We start from the raw sequence: 23,358 nt of genomic DNA, 5'->3' as shown, positions 1-23,358 counted from the left end.
ACCGGTGATTCGTCTTCTAAATATGTTGACTGTTCTTCTTATGACTAGTGACTCTTCTTCTGGAGATGTTAATTTATCTTCTTCTAATGACTGGTGACTCTCCTTCTGGAGTTGTTGACTGCTCTTCTTATGACTGGCAACTCTTCTAGAGACATTGACTGCTCTTCTTCGTATGACTTGTGACTCTTCTTCTATGGATGTTGACTGCTCTTCTTCTTATGACCGGTGATTCGTCTTCTAAATATGTTGACTGTTCTTCTTATGACTAGTGACTCTTCTTCTGGAGATGTTAATTTATCTTCTTCTAATGACTGGTGACTCTCCTTCTGGAGTTGTTGACTGCTCTTCTTATGACTGGCAACTCTTCTAGAGACATTGACTGCTCTTCTTCGTATGACTTATGACTCTTCTTCTATGGATGTTGACTGTTCTTCTTCTTATGACTGGTGACTCTTCTTCTGGAGATGTTAATTTATCTTCTTTTAATGACTGGTGACTCTCCTTCTAGAAATGTTGACTGCTCTTCTTATGGCTGGCGACTCTTCTAGAGACATTGACTGCTCTTCTTCTTATGACCGGTGATTCGTCTTCTAAATATGTTGACTGTTCTTCTTCTTATAACTGGTGACTCTTCTTCTGGAGATGTTGTCTTATCTTCTTCTAATGACTGGTGACTCTCCTTCTAGAAATGTTGACTGCTCTTCTTATGACTGGCGACTCTTCTAGAGACATTGACTGCTCTTCTTCGTATGACTTGTGACTCTTCTTCTATGGATGTTGACTGCTCTTCTTCTTATGACCAGTGATTCGTCTTCTAAAGATGTTGACTGCTCTTCTTATGACTGGAGACTCTCCTGGAAATCTTGACGGCTCTTCTTCGTATGTTTGGTGATTCTTCTTCCAGGGATGTTGACTGTTCATCTTATTATAGCTGGTGGCTCTAATAGAAATGTTGATTGCTCTTTTCTTAAGACAGGTGCCTCTTCTTTGAGGGATGTTGGCCAGAAGATCTGGAACATATGGACTTCTTAGTTCTAAAATTCTGGGAGAAACATATGAAGGTAGATGATCTAGAACTTGTATCTGGAGGATTAACTTTGTTAATATGTTTCAAATATACACAGACAACATCTCCAAACTTTCAGGTTCTCCTCTAGTGCCCTATATACCTAAGCCAAGTGTTTTCGCGAAAGAAAAAAAGATGAATTGCATAAAGTTTCATGGATAAAGTAGGTCAGATTAAATTATCATGATGATGCAATATTTTATTTTTAGGTGAGGTCTACTTTGTCAGGAATACAGAACATGAATTCAGCTGCAGATTTACACTTCAGTACACTGTATAGCACCATTCATTAAGCGAGTAGTAGTCGGCTAGGAAATATCACAAAGAGTGCAGCTTTTTTCATTATTTTATTGTCTTATTACATGATATTCATTTTGTAGGGGGGGGGCATGGAATATTAAGATGTGTCCTTCACACAAACTCAAACAATGATAAATCATGAACCTGAACCCTAAGGTATCAGTCAAAACTGCAAGTTAGTGGGGGTCATTTACTAAGGGCCCGATTCGTGTTTTCCCGACATGTTACCCGAATATTTCCGATTTGCTGCGATTTTCCCTGTATTGCCCCGGGATTTTGGCGCACGCGATCGGATTTTGGCGCATCGGCACCGGCATGCACGCGTCGGAAATCGGGGGGCGCGGCCGAACGAAAACCCGACGGATTTGGAAAAACCGACGCATTTTTTTAAAAAAATGTGTCGCGAAACTTGCACTTACCTTTACCAGGTATAGGCCGGTGAATTTCAGGGCATTCCAACGGGCCTCGGCGGACGTCAGCACAGCAGCGACATCTGGTGGACATCGGAGGAACTGCCTTAGTAAATCCCGGCCGGACCCGAATCCACCACAGAGAACGCGCCGGGGGATCGCGAATGGGCCGGGTAAGTAAATCTGCCCCAGTGTGTTAAGAGAGGGTGCATTAGCAGATAATCAGAGCTTTCTGTGTGTTAGTAGCAGCAGAACTGTGAGGAATGTATTAATATTCCAGGATTATTTCTTCTCACTCCAGGACTGGTATACTTACATGCCCCAGGGGTCACGCCCTCACACTGCTGTGCATTGGCTATCTTAATTGAGACGATTCCTGTTTCTCCTTTCAGATTTTTATGCTGACAGATGCCAAAGTGAAGGAAATAGTTTTTTCTAGATCAATTTGAGGTCAACTGCCACCTGACGGAAGACAAACCCAAAATTGTGGACCTGAAACTCAGAGGAAGATGGTCATAGATAGAGGTCATATCACAGGTTCAATATTGGGTCAAGATAGTCAAAACCAAACATCTAACCAACAGATAAGGTCAACCTGAAAACCAAACAAAGCCTCCAACCACAACAGAATCAACATTGAAGAGCAGTCCTACCCCTGAATGGTGGAGATCACACTCGAGATAGCACCCGAGTTCATGTCCACCAGCTGCTATGGAAAATCCAAAGCTAGATTTAGAATAGCTTAATAAATTGATGTTATTATTGGGACACATATCTGATGTGGAAGGGGATGGCCTCTCATGTTTTTTGGGATGTGTGTGTAAGTGTGTGGAGCAGGATATGATTTATCAATATACATCTATGAATAGTTATGATATCTAAAGTGAAGGCTCCTCAATTTTACCTCATCAGCCAGACATTCCTGTCCATAAAATGGCCGCAGATGGGGGGTCATGTGATTGTATCTGTTCATGAACAATTATCCTGCTATCCTAAGGTCCTGGCAGGGTGATTGTTCATGGACAGATAGCGACCACATGGGGATATAAAGACAATTCTAGTCTGTATGAGAACTTGCAGTTGTTAAAGGGGGTCTACCTGCTTTCTAAACTTTCTATAAAAAATTAGAAAAAAGATTGATCCCGTTGCAGGCAGAGATCAAAGAAAAGAAACGTGATAAATTTATACGCGATAAAAGCGACTTCGAAATGGGTCGCATTTTCAGTTGGCAAACAAAAAAATTTACAAGACGAATTAAACCAAATAAACGCCGTGCTACGGACTTCTGGACAACTGAGTCGGATTCCAGTAGCTCCGAGGAACGAGGTCCATCAACAACGGACGGTCGAGAGGAACCTATTACCTCAACACCAGGAACCCCTTTAGAGAGACCGAATCGAGACGCAGGATCCGGAGGGGAAGGTGCAGGAAGAGGCAGAGGAAGATGGAAACCGAGCCAAAAGAGAAAGAAAGTTTCCTGGCGTTAGAACCCACTGATCCAGCCCATAGTCTCACGTTGGACTGTAATGTGATTAACCTGTCTGATAGAACTTTGGACGATGCTTGTATGTCAGCCCTCTCTAAAGGTTTAAATTATAGTTTCCCTAGGAATTTTGATTTTGTACAATTTCAGATCGATCTTTATAAAGCTATTAGAAAAATAGCATTGAGAAAGCTATATGACAATAAGAATCCTAGGGACACACCTCATGAGAAAAAATTAGAAGGCGAGACTCCTTGCATAGGACCATTAGGTTTCCACATTAACAGCCCCCTTGAAAATACAGATTTAATTTGCTTAGACGCACTGCACGAGCTTTTGACAGAAAATGATGACGATATCTCGGTACACCATGTCCCTAACACTTCTGATTTTAGAGGTGGAAATCGATCCACCTTTTGTCCTCCCTTGCCGGCCGGCTCCTCTATTGACATTTTTTATGAACAGGTTTGTAGAGAAGTAAAGGCCTTGATCTATCCTACTCAAGCTCTAAATCTATCCACGGAAGAGTGGAATGCTTTACAAAAATTAAAAAAGGATAAATCCCTTGTCATAAAGCCGGCCGACAAGGGCGGAAACATAGTTATCATGCAGAAAGATAATATCCAACAGATAAAGAAGGAAACAGTAAGCGGGTCACTCACCGAAAATGCAGTCTTTTTATTCACGCCAGCAGGATAACAGAGAGAGGTGCCCTTTGGTCACAGACTTGAGAAAGCGCGTTACGCGCGAAACAGCCTGTTGTTTGTGGCGTGCCCGGCACCTCTCTCTGTTATCCTGCTGGCGTGAATAAAAAGACTGCATTTTCGGTGAGTGACCCGCTTACGGTTTCCTTCTTTATCTGTTGGATATTATACCTACTGATTATTGACAATAGGAGTGCACCACCGTGGCAATTCTATATCGGGGTCTGAATACGGACTGCATACTTCAACAGTGTATTACTCATGCAGAAGGCGCAGTTGCCTGCTTTTCGCTTCTCCTTTGAATGCTTATCATGCAGAAAGAGTTTTATGTAGCCGAGGCCGAAAGGCAACTGAACGACACTTCTACCTACATAAGGTTAACAGGAGATCCCACGTCCAAATACCTGTCCCTTCTTCGTTCCGTCTTACGACGGGCAGTAGAGAAAGGGGTACTCTCTGATAAAATGGCGGAAAAGTTACTCCCTAAATTCCCCAAAAAACCCTCATGGTATTTCCTCCCTAAGATCCACAAGTCACCGAGCCAACCCCCCGGCAGACCTATCGTCGCGGGAATTGGCTCGGTGACCGAATCACTGTCCCAATTTTTGGATTGGCTGCTTAGACCTATTTTAGCTGACATCCCCTCATATTTGAAGGACACTAATTCGTTCCTAAGGGCCATGGAAGGTATTCCTTGGCGAGAAGATCTGAAGCTCACATCTATCGATGTTGAGAGCCTATATACTAGGATTCCCCACCAGGAGGGAGTGGAAGCCATTTGTCTTGTCCTACGGAAGTCAGAGAAAAGTGATGCCCTTATAGAATTTGTACGTGAAGCCCTGATGTTTATTCTTACCCACAATTCATTCTTATTCAATAATCAATGGTATAATCAAATTACAGGAACGGCCATGGGTACACCCGTAGCATGTACCTTCGCAAATATCTTCCTGGCCGTTTTTGAGAGTAGGTACATCCTAAGCACGGCCAATCCATTCATTAAACATATACATACGTATTTACGATACGTGGATGATATATTCATGGCCTGGTCCGGGTCTGAACAAGACTTTAATGGGTTGGTAGACTACCTTAATGAGGGGAATAAAATGAACATGCGTTTCACTAGTGTTTTTGGCAACACACACCTAGAATTTTTAGATGTTCAGGTAGATACGGTACACGATCATATTCAAGTAAGTGGCTTCCGCAAATCCACAGCTACTAACGCTCTACTGCACTACGATAGTGCTCATCCAGACCACGTCAAGAGAGCTATTCCTTACGGCCAATTTGTCCGTTTAAGACGCATCAACGATACACACCAATCCTTTTTGAAACAAGCAGTGGAACTTAGGGACAGACTCAGGGCCAGAGGGTACCCAGATGAGATTATTGGTAAGGCCTTTGAGAAGGCCTCACGCCTAGAGAGGAGGCAATTGATTTACAAAGGACATAATAAGGAACAGGGGAGAAATAGGTTCACGTTCACCTTCGATTTTGGACCCAACGAGACCAATATCCGTAAAGCCATCCAGAAGAACTGGAATATATTAGAAAGAGACCCAGAACTTAGAACACTCACGGCCAATAGACCTATAGTAGCCTTCAGACGTAACCCCACCTTGAAAAACCTCCTTGTTAGAAGTAGATTTGGAGACGACAGAACTACATGGCTAGATAGGACTACCCCACAAGGCAATTTTCCGTGCCACCACTGCAATTTTTGTAAATTTCACATAAGGGCAAAAATCTCCTGATAGGAGGGGTGACAACTACCGTGAAACACTTCATTAGCTGCAAAACAGACTACGTAGTCTATGTCATTTTCTGTCCATGTAGACGATTCTACATAGGAAAAACCATCAGACCTTTATATATCAGGTTTAGGGAACACCTCCGGTCGGTAACCACGGGCAAAGGATCTCCAAGATTAATCCAACATGTACACACTAAGCATGCGGGCAACCCCGAAGTATTGTCTTTTGCGGGCATAGAAAGGGTACCAGTGAATACCAATGGGGGAGATAGACATAGGGAACTACTCCGATGTGAGGCTAGGTGGATCCTCAAAACTGAAGCTGAAGGTCCGGCAGGACTAAATGATAAAAACGATATGGCGGTTTTTCTTTAGTCTGCTAGTTGCTACATAAGATGTACCGCAAGCTACTTTGTTTATTGTAACTCCCCTTCTGATATGTCACACCTCAAGGAAATCGTTTTTAATTATGTGATATTAATAGTCACTTACCCATTACTTTCCCTTCATTGTGGGCGTTTGAGAGAGGTTGACGCGTCATGGCGACGCCCACACCGTGACTGGTCAGCTGACGGTCCCGGGTGGGCACCACCCACGCCTCTACACATACTCTTTGTTTGTTTTTGTTTAATCACATGACTTCCCCGATCACATGATTCCTCTATGGGTGACGTCAGGAGGAGGAGGTATTTAATCCCGCCTCCACTGGCGTCCCCCATACGGCTTGACGAAGCGCAGGATTGCGCGAAACGGCCCGTCGCCGAAGTCCTTCTTGTGCTGCACCTCCCTGTCACATGCATTTAGCAGAATAAAGAAGATTACTGGGTGAGTGCCGCTATCTCTTGTCTTTATTTGCATTAAAGGGGGTCTACCTGCTCCTATATCACCCTACAAGAAAAAAATTACATTGTGTGGGGCACTTTCCAAGCTTCCTAAGCCTTTCCTGTTCCACAGAATGTGGTGAAAATTCAGTTTTTAACTTTACGCAAATTAGGTACCAGGGGCGGAGTCATCTACTGCTTCACCCGTTTTCTTCTTCCTTTGCTGCCATGTCACATCTTCCACCCCCAGGATTGCACCTTTTTACATAGTGATTGACAACCTCTACAGAAGGAATGTGACATGGTCCACCTCTCGTTCACTGAGAATCTTATTTATATAAAGATAAAAATAAAATTTTCTCTGAAATGACAGATCAATGGGAAACAAGAATAATGGGGCTCATTTACTTACCCGGTCCAGTCGCAATCCAGCGGCGCGTTGTCCGATGGGGATTCAGGTCTGCCGGGATTCACTAAGCTGTGCGCCTGATATCCAGCAGGTGTTGCTGCTGCTCCGAGGTCCGCCGGAGTTCACCTTCTTCTTCCTGGTGCATGTGAGTGCGTTATCTTGCGACACAAAACGTTTTTTAAATTCTTGGGTTGTCTGACGGCTACGCCCCCGATTTCTGTCACGTGAAAGCCGGCACCGATGCGCCACAATCCGATCGCATTCGCCAACAACCGGGGGCAATTAAGGGCAAAACAGAAATATTCGGGAAACCCAACGTAAGTGCGGCGTTCGGACCCTTAGTAAATGAGCCCCATTATGTCTGGAAAACGCCATACACAATGTTGGTTTAGCATGAGGGGGTGATTTGGGAGCGAGTGGACCCCCTTTAAAGGACATCTACCAACGGTTTACTGATGGTAGATGTGCTCAAATAAGAAGTTCCTGAGGAACACAATTGCGGAAATATAGAGTTATAAAAGTAATGCGAATGACCCTGGGGTGCTCAGGCTATGTCACCCAAGCGCCTCAGGGAGACTAGTATTTTAATTTATCCTCCTCTTGCACTAGCGGCACCACCTGGTGATGCAGCAGGTGATGGGTGGGAACGGGCGGGAGTGCATAAATTAAAATACTAGTCACCCTGAGGTGTTCAAGTGATGTAGCCCGAGCGTCCCAGGGTAATTAGCATAGTTTTTATAACTCTATATTTCCGCAATCGCGGCATAAAGAGTTAGAATGAAAGAAGACTGGAGGAATTATGTTCCTCAGGGACTTCTTATTAGGACACCTCTCCCATCTGTAACTGGTGGTAGGAGTCCTTTAAAGTCATTTGCTTACTTTTCAATAGCAGAAATAGAGTTCCCACATCTCTATTGGTCATCTCTCCACCTATAGGGATAAAGGGTAATACATCATATACCAATTCATGTAACACCCTCGATGTCAGGCTTACGCTACCGTGCTTGAAAGTTTCCATGAGCCCCCAACCTCTATAGGCTGCCTTAAAGCTCTATTCAACAAGCCATAAATGTCATTTCCGCCTCTCCAGGCGAGACATTTCCACAAAAAAAACTTTGACAGCCTATAATAATCCTGTTTTTTATTGGTGTTTATGCCCCTTTATTCTGCCAACGAATGAAAATGATAGTTCAACCTCTTGGTTTTCAATCCCAACACCTGTCACTTTAAGGAATGATGGCTGTTGGATTTAAGTGGAATTTGTTTTAGTCTCGTGGTTCCCTCCCGCTGCTCACACGCCATTCAGACATTTCATCCACAATAAAGCAGATGGATGTTTAGCATTACACGTGTATGGTAACATTATGTCGGATTATTTAATCGTCCTCTTTGATGCGGCACATTTTGCTGTATAATGGGGTTTTGCATGGGCAGTGACTGGATCTCTTCTCCACCACTTATCTCCCTCTTAGTGCCAGCCTGTTTATATGGATGAGGTTGTTAGTGGTATGTATTAGTAGGCGGGCCCAGGAGGGTAGTAATAGTCCGGTATCTCCCCTCATTACCATATAACATGCCGGGGTTTAACTCATCCTTCGCGACGCATGATAACTATAAGGATATTACTGCCGATTCCCTATTAGCAGAAATTATACCTTCTGCCTACTCTTACTTAGTGTAAAGCCAAGGGAACGTTTCTAAACTCCGTAGGTGGCAGATATTATACTGCGCATTACCCCATGTTCTCCACTTAATAGATACATTTACATAATCTCACCATCCAAGGAATTCTACATCTAACATCATTTTATTTACAGGTTCCAACCTCTCCATTGCCCGGAAATATACAGTAGAAATGAATAAGACCTTGATGGAAATATCATGCACCATGACTTCTTAATGGTTAAAGGGGTTGTCCCAAATCTTCTTATTCCCTTATCCATAAGGTAAGGGATAATATAAGATTACAGGGGATAATAATCTGATCCTACTAGTTGAACTTCCACCAATCACAAGAATAGAAGTTAAAGGGGCAAATTTACTTACCCGGTCCTGTCGCGATCCCATGGTGCGTTGTCCGATGAGGATTCGGGTCTGCCGCGATTCACTAAGCTCGTCCGCTCGAGTTCCTGCATCCGTCGATTCTGCACCGAGGTCCGCCGGAGTTCACCTGCTTCTTCCTGGTGCTTGTAAGTGCGTGTCTTGTGGCACATTTCTAAATGTTAAATCCTGCGCGTTATCCGAATCCGTAGGGTTGACCGACGGCCACGCCCCCTGATTTCTGTCGCATGCAAGCCAGTGCCGATGCGACAAAATCTGATCACGTGCGGCAGAAACCTGGAGCAATTCGGCGCAAAAACGGAAATCGTCGGGATACCCAACCAAAATACGTCCGACGGACCCTTAGTAAATGAGCCTCAATGTTGTCATCAAAGTATCACTCCAGCTAAAGCTAATTCATTGGATAATACATGGTATGGGGCCTGAAGGGAGGAGCAGGACTCCTTTTTTATTGTATTCCTACAACCTGGAGTCCTGCTCCGCTCTTTGGATCCTGCACAAGGTATAATTCATTGAATCAGCTGTGACTGGAGTGTTCCTTTAATGAATGGAGAGGTAGGTTGAGCATTCATACTTTCGTTCCATCATGGTCCATGGGAGATCGGGAAGTACGAGGAGAAGTTGAGGGGAAGTCAGGAATAATTGAATGGAGCGACCATGAGCCTCTGTTCTCATGATCGTGAAACCCCCATTGATTATATTGTGGATAGGGGTTACCAATAAATCTTGGGACAATCCCTATAAGGTTTATGGTTTGGTGTTGTAATCCAGTTTTGCATTGTGGATACTGCAACTTCGGATACTGCAAAAATCGAAAGGAAAAAGCAGTTCAACTGAGACTTATGTCTATGGGACCAAAGCCCAAAACAGCAACTTATTCATAACTAAGAGGGACCAAACTGCAATCAGCTTGCCCTACTTCCATACGAATTATGGATCCAATATTTAGGGTGAAGTGATCTGGGTTTATGAAGTTACTAGTGATGTAAAAACTGGTTGTGGGGGGATGTGACATCTTGAAAGAGAAGGGTCCTTGGTTGGCCATGGGGTAAAATTGGATCAAGGATCAGGGTGCGACCTTAGGTTCTCTCCACAGTTCTCATTACATTTAGACCATCAGGTCATAGACTTTGATGGGGAACTTGGTGGCACTGTTATTAGAGTATAAGATCATGCAGGAAATGTTCTGGTGATGGCCACAACCACTACACCACCATGTGCAATGTAAATTTTGGGGCATGACTGGTACATAAACTTCCCAACTCACAAATAAAATGTCTAAGATGTGGAAGATTCCACTTGGCTTTGGGAGATCTTCGAGGACTTCTTTCTTTTTTGGTGCCTTACAGATGTTGGGGGTCCAGACACCAAGCAATTCCACTGATCTACTTGCTCGATGTAATGCATAACGGCACAGGGTCTGGTAGCAGCTTTGTCCTTTCAAGCGAATGGGGACTAAGTTGCAATACCAAGCACAGCCACTATACAATGTATGGTGCTGATTGGAGTGAGCAGCGAAGAAACTGCAACACTCATTAGATTAGTTCAAGCTCTTGAAATAGCTGAATGGTGGTGGAGGGCGGGGGGGCGTTCTGATGTTAGTGTTTCTAATGAAAGGTCCAGGGGCGCACCTGCCATGAGGCGAGTTGAGCATCTTCCCGCTCAGCGAGGGGGCGGCACCGGCCGGCACTGAGCTCCCGGCCCGGTACGGGACCGCGTTGCAGCCCTCCATCAGTCCACCTTGCTCCCTGACGCTGCCGGCACCGAGCTTCCGTCCCCCTGCATCAAAATCCTGCCGGCCGGCAACACTTTCCTGTGCTCTGTCTGGCACCATGCTCCCAATGTGCTGCCGCCCCCCACTCCCCCATACTTTTGCTCCCGTCCATACCTCCGCTCCCGGCTGCCCCTCCATTCCCTTCTCAACCCCTGCTCCGCTTATGACTCCCCCCCCCCCAGGCTCCCGGCTCCCTGCTTCCCCCGCCCCCGCTCAAGCTTCAGACTCCCTTCCCACTCTCCGCCCCCTCCAGGCTCTCGGCTCTCCGCTACCGGCTCCCCCTCCATCCAGTCTGAACCCCCGCTCACGCTCCCCTCCCCCCCCCGGCTCTCTGCTACCTGCTCCCCCGTTCCCGCTTAAGCTCCAGGCTCTTTCCCGCTCCCGGCTCTGGTTCTATATATATATATATATCTGTAATATGTGCATATATATATATATATATATATATATATATATATATACATATATATATATATATATATATATATATGTAATATGTGTATATATATATGTGTAATATGTGTTTATATATGTGTAATATGTGTTTATATATGTGTAATATGTGTTTATATATGTATAATATGTGTGAATATATGTAATTATGTAATATGTATATATATATGTGTGTAATATGTGTGTATATATGTAATTATGTAATGTGTATATATATATATATGTGTGTAATATGTGTGTGTATATATGTGTGTAATATGTGTGTGTATATATGTGTGTAATATGTGTGTATATATATATGTGTAATATGTGTGTGTATATATATGTGTAATATGTGTGTGTGTGTATATATATATATATATATATATATGTAATATGTGTATATATATATGTGTAATATGTGTGTGTGTATGTATATATATATATATATATATATATATATATATATATATATATAATGTGTGTGTAATATGTGTATATATATATATATATATATATATGTGTAATATGTGTAATATGTGTATATATATGTGTAATATGTGTATATATATGTGTAATATGTGTGTATATATATATATATATATATGTGTAATATGTGTATATATATGTGTAATATGTGTATATATGTAATATGTGTGTAATATGTGTATATATGTAATATGTGTATATATGTAATATGTGTGTAATATGTGTATATATGTAATATGTGTATATATGTGTAATATGTATATATATATATATATATATATATATATATATATATGTGTGTAATATGTGTGTATATATGTTTAATATGTGTGTATATATATGTAATATGTGTATATATATATGTAATATGTGTATATATGTAATATGTGTGTAATATGTGTATATATGTAATATGTGTATATATGTGTAATATGTATATATATATATATATATGTGTGTAATATGTGTGTATATATGTTTAATATGTGTGTATATATGTAATATGTGTATATATATATGTAATATGTTTATATGTATGTGTTTATATATGTTTGTGTGTGTATATGCTGTATCTACTGTTTGTTAATGTGTATATATGCTGTATGTATATGCAGCATTTGTACTACATGGTGGTATTCTGTATCTATTTTATACTACTTGGTGGCACGCTGGATGCATTTTATACTACATGGCGGTACGCTGCATGCATTTTATATTACATGGTGATACGCTGTGTGCATTATATACTACATGGCAGTATGGTGCATGCATTTTATACTATGCAGCATGCTGTATGCATTTTATACTACATGGCGGTACACTGTATGCATTTTGTATTGCTTTATTTTTACACCAAACCAATATGATGGATCTGGTCCTGACACTCCCTGATATATCACATATATGGCGCGGGGGGGGGGGGGGCGTCTCTCTATGGCTCGCCTCAGGCAGCAGACAGGCTTGGTACATTCATATCTATATTCTGGAAAAACCCCTTTAAGGGTAAATTCACACTGCCGTCTGCGGGGCCGTACATGCGGCCATAAATTTGCTCTATCTTTTGGCGAGTGTGTGACCATGCGCCACTGTTTTCTATGGAGGGAGAAGCGGCCACCTCCTCCTCCTCTCCAGCATACTGTGTGTGAATGAACCCTAAGATGTCTAGGGATAAAGACAGATGTTACGAACAGTGGTAGATGTATAACTATAGACAGGATGGGCAAAACCAAAAAGCCAATGACATCAGGAATCGATCTTATATGTAAAGTAGTCTAAGGGCCATAGGAAAAATCTCCACATTTTTGCCTCTCCCTGTATGAAACATAATCACTAACCTGTATATAACATGAAAAATATTATTCTCCAGCCCGGCGCTGTGTCATTGTAATTTGCCGAGCCGTAGCTGTGGCAGCGGAGGGGTGCAGGAAGTATAGATGTCACCCTGCCGTTAGCAGAGGCCATTGTGTCCTGCAGGGATTCTATTATACATCAGGCTTAGGATTGCTACCTGTGGCTCTCCAGCTGCCGTGGAATTAAAAGTCTAATCATGCCCGAGCCAATCTATCCGGAAAAAAACACTTGGACTTGTAGATCTACAGAAGCCGGGGAACCACAAATTGCTTATCTCCGGTGTGGAGTTAATGCATATATTAAAATAGAATTCTATGGATTTTTACATTGGAGTGCATTTCTTAAAATACTTGCAAAATGGTATAGATTGGAGCCGTGAAATCTGGAGATGATGGGGGGGGAAGCAAAGTGAAAAAAGTTATGTAGGATGTGAAAGAAACTTTCATTACTGACAGTGGTACAAGGGTCGGGCTGAAGTGGCAGCTGACTAGGGTGCAAAGAAACATGGGGCCTTAGTTATCCAAAAACAACTCTATGGGGCAGATTTACTTACCCGGTCCATTCGCGATCCAGCGGCACGTTTTCTGCGGTGGATTCGGGTCTTCCGGCGATCCACTAAGGCAGTTCCTCCTGCTGCGCAGAAGTCCGCTGAGGTCCGCCGGAGTGCACGATCCTATACTTGGTGAAGGTAAGAGCGTGTCCCGCGACACTTTTTTTTTTTTAAATGCGGTGGTTTTTCCGAATCCGTCTGGTTTTCGTTCGGCCACGCCCCCCGATTTCCGTTGCCTGCATGCCAGCGCCGATGCGCCACAATCCGATCGCGTGCACCAAAATCCCGAAGCAATACAGGGAAAATCGGCGCAAAATGGAAAAATTTGAGTACCCCGCCGGTAAAACGCGATTCAGGCCCTTAGTAAATGACCCCCTATGTATCTATCTAAAGCAAATATTACTTTCTCAGGATTTCCATATACCATATTTACCTCCGTTACAAAAAGATATTGGATCGTAAATGGGTAATACAAATCAAAGCGAATTAAGCAGGCCCCCAAACTTCCCTCACCCATGCTAGGAGCATTGGAGATATAGGTGATTTCAGGCCTCTTGCATGACATCACCTACCTCTCCTAGCATGGGAGAGGGACGTGGCAAGGGCATGCGTAATTAGCGCGCAGGACAAATTATTTTCTAGGTGATGCCGGCATGTGAAGACTAGCGATGGATAGTGCTGGGATCAAGATGAAAAGGAACGGAGGTGAGTATCCTGAGGCTACATTCCCACGATGGGCACTGGGCGCCGGGGAGAGGAGGAAAGGATGAGCGCCGCTCTCCCCCGCCCCTCTCCATAGCGATATATATGTCCACAGCGCCCGTAGGGCGACGTTAGCCCATTGCTGTGTATGTGGGATGTATAAACTTTCAATACAATGATCTATAGGTTCTATATCTGTCTATATATCCATCCCTCATATCTATCTATCTTCTTAAGAAAGTCCAGAGCAGCACACAATAAGAAAACGGGTGCAGGACTGATTGGGCCGGGCAGCAGGTCCTCAATAATATGAAGTGGTAAAAGGCAGCAGTCCAATTGGTTCAAATCAAAAATAGAAAATCCTCTTTATTCCATATCCCAATACAGCAATGTTTCAGCTCGAGCCTTTTTCAAGCCAAGTGATAAGTGTGAATAGTACATATGTATCCAGGGTGAAAATCATTTGTAGCTCTCTTTTTTCTCAATCTTTAAGGATCCGTTCCTTATCACTTCCCCTTCGTAGCTTTGGTATATGAGCAATGAGTTGAAATCTGAGATGTTTTTCAGAATGACCTGCCTCAAAAAAATGACAGGAAGGTTCTGATTGTGTTTTCTTGTCCCCAATACATAGGTGTAGGTAATACAGGTGATACAATTATTTTGTAACATCCACTTATACTGTTTTTGATAGGGGTACCCTGGATACCCTTGAGGAGTTTTGGTCTCCCCATTTATGGGAATGTACCTTATTCCATAAATATGCTCATCATTATTGCTCTTAGAGGTTGCGGGCGTTGATAGCCTTTGTGCCCCCTTATAAATGAACCTGTGTCATTTACAGATGGTTAAGAATATCTAGAGATGGTAAGACTATGGGGGTCATTTACTAAGGGCCCGATTCGGTTTTTGGCGCACGCGATCGAATTGTGGCACATCGGCGCCGGCATGCACGCGACGGAAATCGGGGGACGTGGCCGAACGAAAACCCGACGGATTTGGAGAAATCGGCGAATTTTTTTTAAAAAAAGTGTCGCTGGACATGCACTTACCTTCACCAAGCATAGGATCGTGCACTCCGGCAGGCCTCAGCGGACTTCAGCGCAGCAGCGACACCTGGTGGACGTCGGAGGAACTGCCTTAGTGAATCCCAACCGGACCCGAATCCAGCGCAGAGAACGCGCCACTGGATCGCGAATGGACCGGCTAAGTAAATCTGCCCCATTGTTATTTAATATGTCCGTTATAGAGGAGCGGACTCACATTTAGAAAGATAAACACCGATCCAATACAGCTCCAGTGCTGAGTCTCTGATTTGTACTTTTGTATATATGACGTCACAGGTAGCTTTGACAACCAGTGGTGTCACAGCTGCTTGGGTGCATGCGCACACACTATTATGCCGCGTGTGTCCCATCTATGTCACGCATGCGCTCTGTGTGAGTTATAACGCTCAAAGGTGCCCGCTTGGGTCTATTTTTTGTGAAAATTAGCACTTGGGATCTATGTATTTTAATGTACAGGCAGTCCCCGGGTTATGTACAAGATAGGTTCCATAGGTTTGTTCTTAAGTTGAATTTGAATGTAAATCAAAACTGTATATTTTATGATTGTAGTTCCAGACAAATTTTTTAACAAGGTTCAAACATTTTTGCTGTAATGGGACCAAGGATTATCAATAAAGCTTCATTACAGACACCTTACAGCTGATCATTGCAGTCTGGGACTATAATAAAGCATTCAGAGACTTCACCTGAGGTCACAGGGGTAGAGGGGGTCCAACTGTAGCTAGGGGTTGTCTGTAAGTAGGGTGTCCTTAAGTAGGGGACCACCTATATATCTTAAATGAGATTCACAGTGTACATTCAAAAGCACTAGCACTTTATATATATATGTGCACTTTATACAATATGAATTACTGTATTCCAGCGACACAATATGCATTTAAAAGTTTATAATTGTTCACAGATATGTATATTACAAGATATGTTAAAGAGGGGGGTGGCACTATGCAATCATGTGACGTAATTGGTTGTGATCATGTGATCCAGTTGTATTTGTATATATATGTACTATTCACACTTATCACTTGAACAAGGCTCACACTGAGCTGAAACATTGGGCCACATTTATCACTTTTGTGCGCCTAAGTGTAGTAGTTGCGCCTAAATTCGGGCGCACTGTTTTGCCAGAATTATCACAAGCTACAACCATCCGTGATAAGTATATTTTCTGCCTCTTATTAATCACTTTACTTTAACACAGTTTAGGCGCAGTTTAGGCGCAGTTTAGGCGCAATGTTAGATTCGGGCACTTACATGTGATCCTGCTACAAGCTCCTCTCTGCTTCTCCCACAGCCCAGAATGAAGATAACACTCACAGCAGCACCCAGGTGTGTGACACCCTGCACCCAGTGACCTCCTCAGCAGGGGCTTCTCCTGGAGGGGATCCCCCAGTGCTGGTCTCCTGCTGCACCCCTGTAATTCTGCACAATATCCCCCTCAGACACTGTGCAGAATTACATGGGGGACACTTGTATGTCGTATCTGCAAACTTCTGCAAGCTTCTGCAAACTTGTGCAAACTTCTCTTCGTTCTTGCTGTGAGCTCAGCGTTTTGCAGAATATTTTGTAAATAGAAGGTGATGACCTGTAAATAGAGTCTGCAGCTCCTGTCTGTAATGTATCTAATGTATCTCTTATATGTTCTGGTGTCTGGCTGAGCTCTGCTGCTAGAAATGAGCTCTTCTGCAAAGGGGCTCAGTGCTTTCTTCTCAGATAACGCCACCTTCGAGCTGGAGTGTTTTTGCGCCCGTTTTTGCGCCTAAATGCAAAAGTCGCCCGTGATGAATATCATTAGGCGCAGCAAAACATCTGGAATTGAACGATAGATGAGGGAAAGGTGGTTATTTTTGCTGCGCGGCTAATTTGACGTTTAATCGCAAAAATGGCGCAAAAACGGTGCGCCTAAACGAAAAGGCGCATAAACAACAGAAAAAACAAGTGATAAATGTGGCCCATTGCTGTATAGGGATATGGAATAAAGAAGATTTTCTATTTTTTATTTGAACCAATTGGACTGCTGCCTTTTACCACTTCATATCTATCTATCTATCTATCTAATATCTATCTATCTATCTATCTATCTATCTATCTATCTATCTATCTATCTATCTATCTCATATCTATCTATCTATCCCATATCTATCTATCTCATATCTATCTATCTCATATCTATCTATCTATCTCCTATCTATCTATCTATCTATCTATCTATCTATCTATCTATCTATCTATCTATCTATCTATCTATCTATCTATCTCATATCTATCTATCTATCTATCTAATATCTATCTATCTAATATCTATCTATCTATCTATCTAATATCTATCTATCTAATATCTATCTATCTAATATCTATCTATCATTTATATCATATCTATCTATCTATCTATCTCATATCTATCTATCTATCTCATATCTATCTATCTATCTATCTATCTATCTATCTATCTATCTATCTATCTATCTATCTATCTATCTATTTATCCTCCATAGATGTCTAATTTCTACCAACCCAATCTCAATCAATCTAGCTTTTTTATCTAGCTATCTATCTTCCTATTGATTTCTCATTTCTATATCTCTACCTATCTTTCTCTCAACACTTCATCTACCCATCATCTATTATTCAATCTATATATCTATATAATTGACCTATCACCGTAGTGTCCACAGGCTGGAGACGCTACCAGGAGACAGGCCAATACACCAGGAGCCATGGAGGGAGCTGTAGGAGGGCAAGAACCCAGCGGCAGGACCGCTACCTCTGACTTTGTGCATGGAGGAACATGAGGACCATTGCCAGAGCTCTGCAAAATGGCCTCCAGCAGCCACTAATGTACAAGTGTCTGCACAAACGGGCAAAAACCGGCCCCATGAGGATGGAATGAGGGCATGTCGTGGGGGTTTTGCTCGAAGCATAAGAAAACCACCACTGGAAGCTGGTCACAGTTAGGAGTTAGCAGTTAGGAGTTTTTTATGCTTTATCATGGGTTTTTCAAAGGTTCTACTGGTGGTACAGTGGTTCTGATCCATCAGATCTAGTGACCTTCTTTTCTTTTTATTTCACATCATGTCCATCATTTTTTCATCTAGGATATAACATTTTGATTTGGTGTGGAGTGTTTGTAAGCCGATACAGCCTGCAAGGTTACACGTCCCCTCGATGGAGGCGTAGAGTAAAGTATTATAGGGAAAGGGTTAATCAATTAGCATCCAAGGCTCACTGGTCCTCCATCAGACAAGGGGATTAACATAGAATATTCCTGCGGAGGCCACTTATGAATTTAACCTGCTCTTAAATTCCTTCTACGGAAGAGGTGAATTTCAGATAATTGGGCCAGATAAAAGTGGCGGAGGGTGCAGAGGGCAGGCGGAAAGATTTATGTGCTGAGAGAATAAAATGTGCTAACACAATGGAGGAGAAGAAGAGAAGGAGTGTGCTGGAGAGAATGTGTATATGGAGGAGAAGAGGAGGAGTGTGCTGGAGAGAAATGTGTACATGGAGGAGAAGAGGAGGAGTGTGCTGGAGAGAAATGTGTATATGGAGGAGAAGAGGAGGAGTGTGCTGAAGAGAAATGTGTATATGGAGGAGAAGAGGAGGAGTGTGCTGGAGAGAAATGTGTATATGGAGGAGAAGAGGAGGAGTGTGCTGGAGAGAAATGTGTATATGGAGGAGAAGAGGAGGAGTGTGCTGAAGAGAAATGTGTATATGGAGGAGAAGAGGAGGAGTGTGCTGGAGAGAAATGTGTATATGGAGGAGAAGAAGAGGAGTGTGCTGGAGAGAAATGTGTATATGGAGGAGAAGAAGAGGAGTGTGCTGGAGAGAAATGTGTATATGGAGGAGAAGAGGAGGAGTGTGCTGGAGAGAAATGTGTATATGGAGGAGAAGAAGAGAAATGTGCTGGAGAGAAATGTGTATATGGAGGAGAAGAGGAGGAGTGTGCTGGAGAGAAATGTGTACATGGAGGAGAAGAAGAGGAGGAATGTGCTGGAGAGAAATGTGTATATGGCGGAGAAGAGGAGGAGTGTGCTGGAGAGAAATGTGTACATGGAGGAGAAGAGGAGGAGTGTGCTGGAGAGAAATGTGTATATGGAGGAGAAGAGGAGGAGTGTGCTGAAGAGAAATGTGTATATGGAGGAGAAGAGGAGGAGTGTGCTGGAGAGAAATGTGTATATGGAGGAGAAGAAGAGGAGTGTGCTGGAGAGAAATGTGTATATGGAGGAGAAGAGGAGGAGTGTGCTGGAGAGAAATGTGTAAATGGAGGAAAAGAAGAAGAATGTGCTGGAGAGTAATGTGTATATGGAGGAGAAGAAGAGGAGGAATGTGCTGGAGAGAAATGTGTATATGGCGGAGAAGAGGAGGCGTGTGCTGGAGAGAAATGTGTACATGGAGGAGAAGAGGAGGAGTGTGCTGGAGAGAAATGTGTATATAGAGAAGAGGAGGAGTGTGCTGAAGAGAAATGTGTATATGGAGGAGAAGAAGAGGAGTGTGCTGGAGAGAAATGTGTATATGGAGGAGAAGAGGAGGAGTGTGCTGGAGAGAAATGTGTATATGGAGGAGAAGAAGAGGAATGTGCTGGAGAGAAATGTGTATATGGAGGAGAAGAGGAGGAGTGTGCTGGAGAGAAATGTGTATATGGAGGAGAAGAAGAGGAGAGTGCTGGAGAGAAATGTGTATATGGAGGAGAAGAGGAGGAGTGTGCTGGAGAGAAATGTGTATATGGAGGAGAAGAAGAGAAATGTGCTGGAGAGAAATGTGTATATGGAGGAGAAGAAGAGGAGTGTGCTGGAGAGAAATGTGTACATGGAGGAGAAGAAGAGGATTGTGCTGGAGAGAAATGTGTATATGGAGGAGAAGAGGAGGAGTGTGCTGGAGAGGAATGTGTATATGGAGGAGAAGAAGAGGAGTGTGCTGGAGAGAAATGTGTATATGGAGGAGAAGAAGAGGAGTGTGCTGGAGAGAAATGTGTATATGGAGGAGAAGAGGAGGAGTGTGCTGGAGAGAAATGTGTATATGGAGGAGAAGAAGAGGAGGAGTGTGCTGGAGAGAAATGTGTATATGGAGGAGAAGAGGAGGAGTGTGCTGGAGAGAAATGTGTATATGGAGGAGAAGAAGAGGAGGAGTGTGCTGGAGAGAAATGTGTATCTGGAGGAGAAGAGGAGGAGTGTGCTGGAGAGAAATGTGTATATGGAGGAGAAGGGGAGGAGTGTGCTGGAGAGAAATGTGTATATGGAGGAGAAGAAGAGGAGTGTGCTGGAGAGAAATGTGTATATGGAGGAGAAGAAGAGGAGTGTGCTGGAGAGAAATGTGTACATGGAGGAGAAGAAGAGGAGTGTGCTGGAGAGAAATGTGTACATGGAGGAGAAGAAGAGGAGTGTGCTGGAGAGAAATGTGTATATGGAGGAGAAGAGGAGGAGTGTGCTGGAGAGAAATGTGTATATGGAGGAGAAGAGGAGTGTGCTGGAGAGAAATGTGTATATGGCAGAGAAGAGGAGGAGTGTGCTGGAGAGAAATGTGTACATGGAAGAGAAGAGGAGGAGTGTGCTGGAGAGAAATGTGTCTATGGAGGAGAAGAATAGGAGTGTGCTGGAGAGAAATGTGTATATGGAGGAGAAGAGGAGGAGTGTGCTGGAGAGAAATGTGTATATGGAGGAGAAGAGGAGGAGTGTGCTGGAGAGAAATGTGTATATGGAGGAGAAGAGGAGGAGTGTGCTGGAGAGAAATGTGGATATGGAGGAGAAGAAGAGGAATGTGCTGGAGAGAAATGTGTATATGGAGGAGAAGAGGAGGAGTGTGCTGGAGTGAAATGTGTATATGGAGGAGAAGAAGAGGAGTGTGCTGGAGAGAAATGTGTATATGGAGGAGAAGAGGAGGAGTGTGCTGGAGAGAAATGTGTATATGGAGGAGAAGAGGAGTGTGCTGGAGAGAAATGTGTATATGGCAGAGAAGAGGAGGAGTGTGCTGGAGAGAAATGTGTACATGGAAGAGAAGAGGAGGAGTGTGCTGGAGAGAAATGTGTATATGGAGGAGAAGAATAGGAGTGTGCTGGAGAGAAATGTGTATATGGAGGAGAAGAAGAGGAGTGTGCTGGAGAGAAATGTGTACATGGAGGAGAAGAAGAGGAGTGTGCTGGAGAGAAATGTGTACATGGAGGAGAAGAAGAGGAGTGTGCTGGAGAGAAATGTGTATATGGAGGAGAAGAAGAGGAGTGTGCTGGAGAGAAATGTGTACATGGAGGAGAAGAAGAGGAGTGTGCTGGAGAGAAATGTGTATATGGAGGAGAAGAGGAGGAGTGTGCTGGAGAGAAATGTGTATATGGAGGAGAAGAGGAGGAGTGTGCTGGAGAGAAATGTGTATATGGAGGAGAAGAAGAGGAGTGTGCTGGAGAGAAATGTGTATATGGAGGAGAAGAAAAGGAGTGTGCTAGAGAGAAATGTGTATATGGCGGAGAAGAGGAGGAGTGTCCTGGAGAGAAATGTGTACATGGAGGAGAAGAGGAGGAGTGTCCTGGAGAGAAATGTGTATATGGAGGAGAAGAGGAGGAGTGTGCTGGAGAGAAATGTGTATATGGAGGAGAAGAGGAGGAGTGTACTGGAGAGAAATGTGTATATGGAGAAGAAGAAGAGTGTCCTGGAGAAAAATGTGTATATGGAGGAGAAGGGGAGGAGTGTGCTGGAGAGAAAGTGTATATGGAGGAAAAGAGGAGGAGTGTGCTGGAGAGAAATGTGTATATGGAGGAGAAGAAGAGGAGTGTGCTGGAGAGTAATGTGTATATGGAGGAGAAGAAGAGAAATGTGCTGGAGAGAAATGTGTATATGGAGGAGAAGAGGAGGAGTGTGCTGGAGAGAAATGTGTATATGGAGGAGAAGAAGAGGAGTGTGCTGGAGAGAAATGTGTATATGGAGGAGAAGAAGAAGAATGTGCTGGAGAGAAATGTGTATATGGAGGAGAAGAGGAGGAGTGTGCTGGAGAGAAATGTGTATATGGAGGAGAAGAGGAGGAGTGTGCTGGAGAGAAATGTGTATATGGAGCTGTGATGGAGCAGTGTAGGCATGTTAATCAGCCAGGGGGATGCATAAATTAAATTTCGGTGGAGCTATTTTTCTAGAAAACCAGGTCATTCTAAAACATGAAAAAAGAAATTAATTGCTGCTTAAAAAGGGACGGGGAGGTGAGATTATACATCTTCCATCAGGTTATCTGATGGTCGATGTCCTTTAAGGTCCTCCTTCCCATTGACCCAGCAGTTATGTGATCCTCTGGCTTTTAAAGGTTCATATTAGAGTGTAAAAAGTAATGAAGAGCCAAACAACATGGGGATTATTTACTAAGGGTCTGTGGATCGCCCTTTTGTCAGATTTTCGGATGTTTTCCAGGATTGATAGGTATATAACAGGGTATTGTGTCGCACGTGATCGGATGTGGCGTAGCTGCCGGCTTTCATGTGACAGAAATTGGGGGGGGGGGCATTGGACGATCCGACTGATTCGGACTCAGTGCAGGATTTAAGATTCAATTTGTGTCTCAAGACAATGCACTTACATGCACCGGGAAGAAGATGGTGAACTCTGTCGGACCTGAGCGGGGAAGCGACACATGCAGGGTGCACGGGTTCACGATTGGGTGCACGATCTTAGTAAATCGCGGCAGATGTGCATTCCGGTCAGGCAATGCACTTTCGTGGATCGCGTAGGGCATGTGCCCCAATAGGGTAGACTTTTCAGAAAACTGTTTTACAGTGCCTGAAATAATAATTCCTGGTGCGCCACCAGGAATTTTGAATATTTACCCCCTTACTCTACCTCGCCATGGAACATTGTTCCCAGGGCCGCCGATAGGGCAGTACAACTGGTACTGCCCTATGGGGCCCGGACTCTAAGACACTAGGGGGGGGCCCGCAGGGCCGCATCTGCCATGAGCAGAGCCGGATCATCATTGGCGCTATTGGAGCGCTAGCGCCGGGCCCCCGGATCCGGATTTATTG

This window comes from Engystomops pustulosus, chromosome 7 (genome assembly GCF_040894005.1).
Source record: "Engystomops pustulosus chromosome 7, aEngPut4.maternal, whole genome shotgun sequence".
In the NCBI taxonomy this organism is placed as follows: Eukaryota; Metazoa; Chordata; class Amphibia; order Anura; family Leptodactylidae; genus Engystomops; species Engystomops pustulosus.
The sequence above is the reverse complement of the archived record's forward strand: the minus strand, read 5'-3'. Positions refer to the sequence as shown.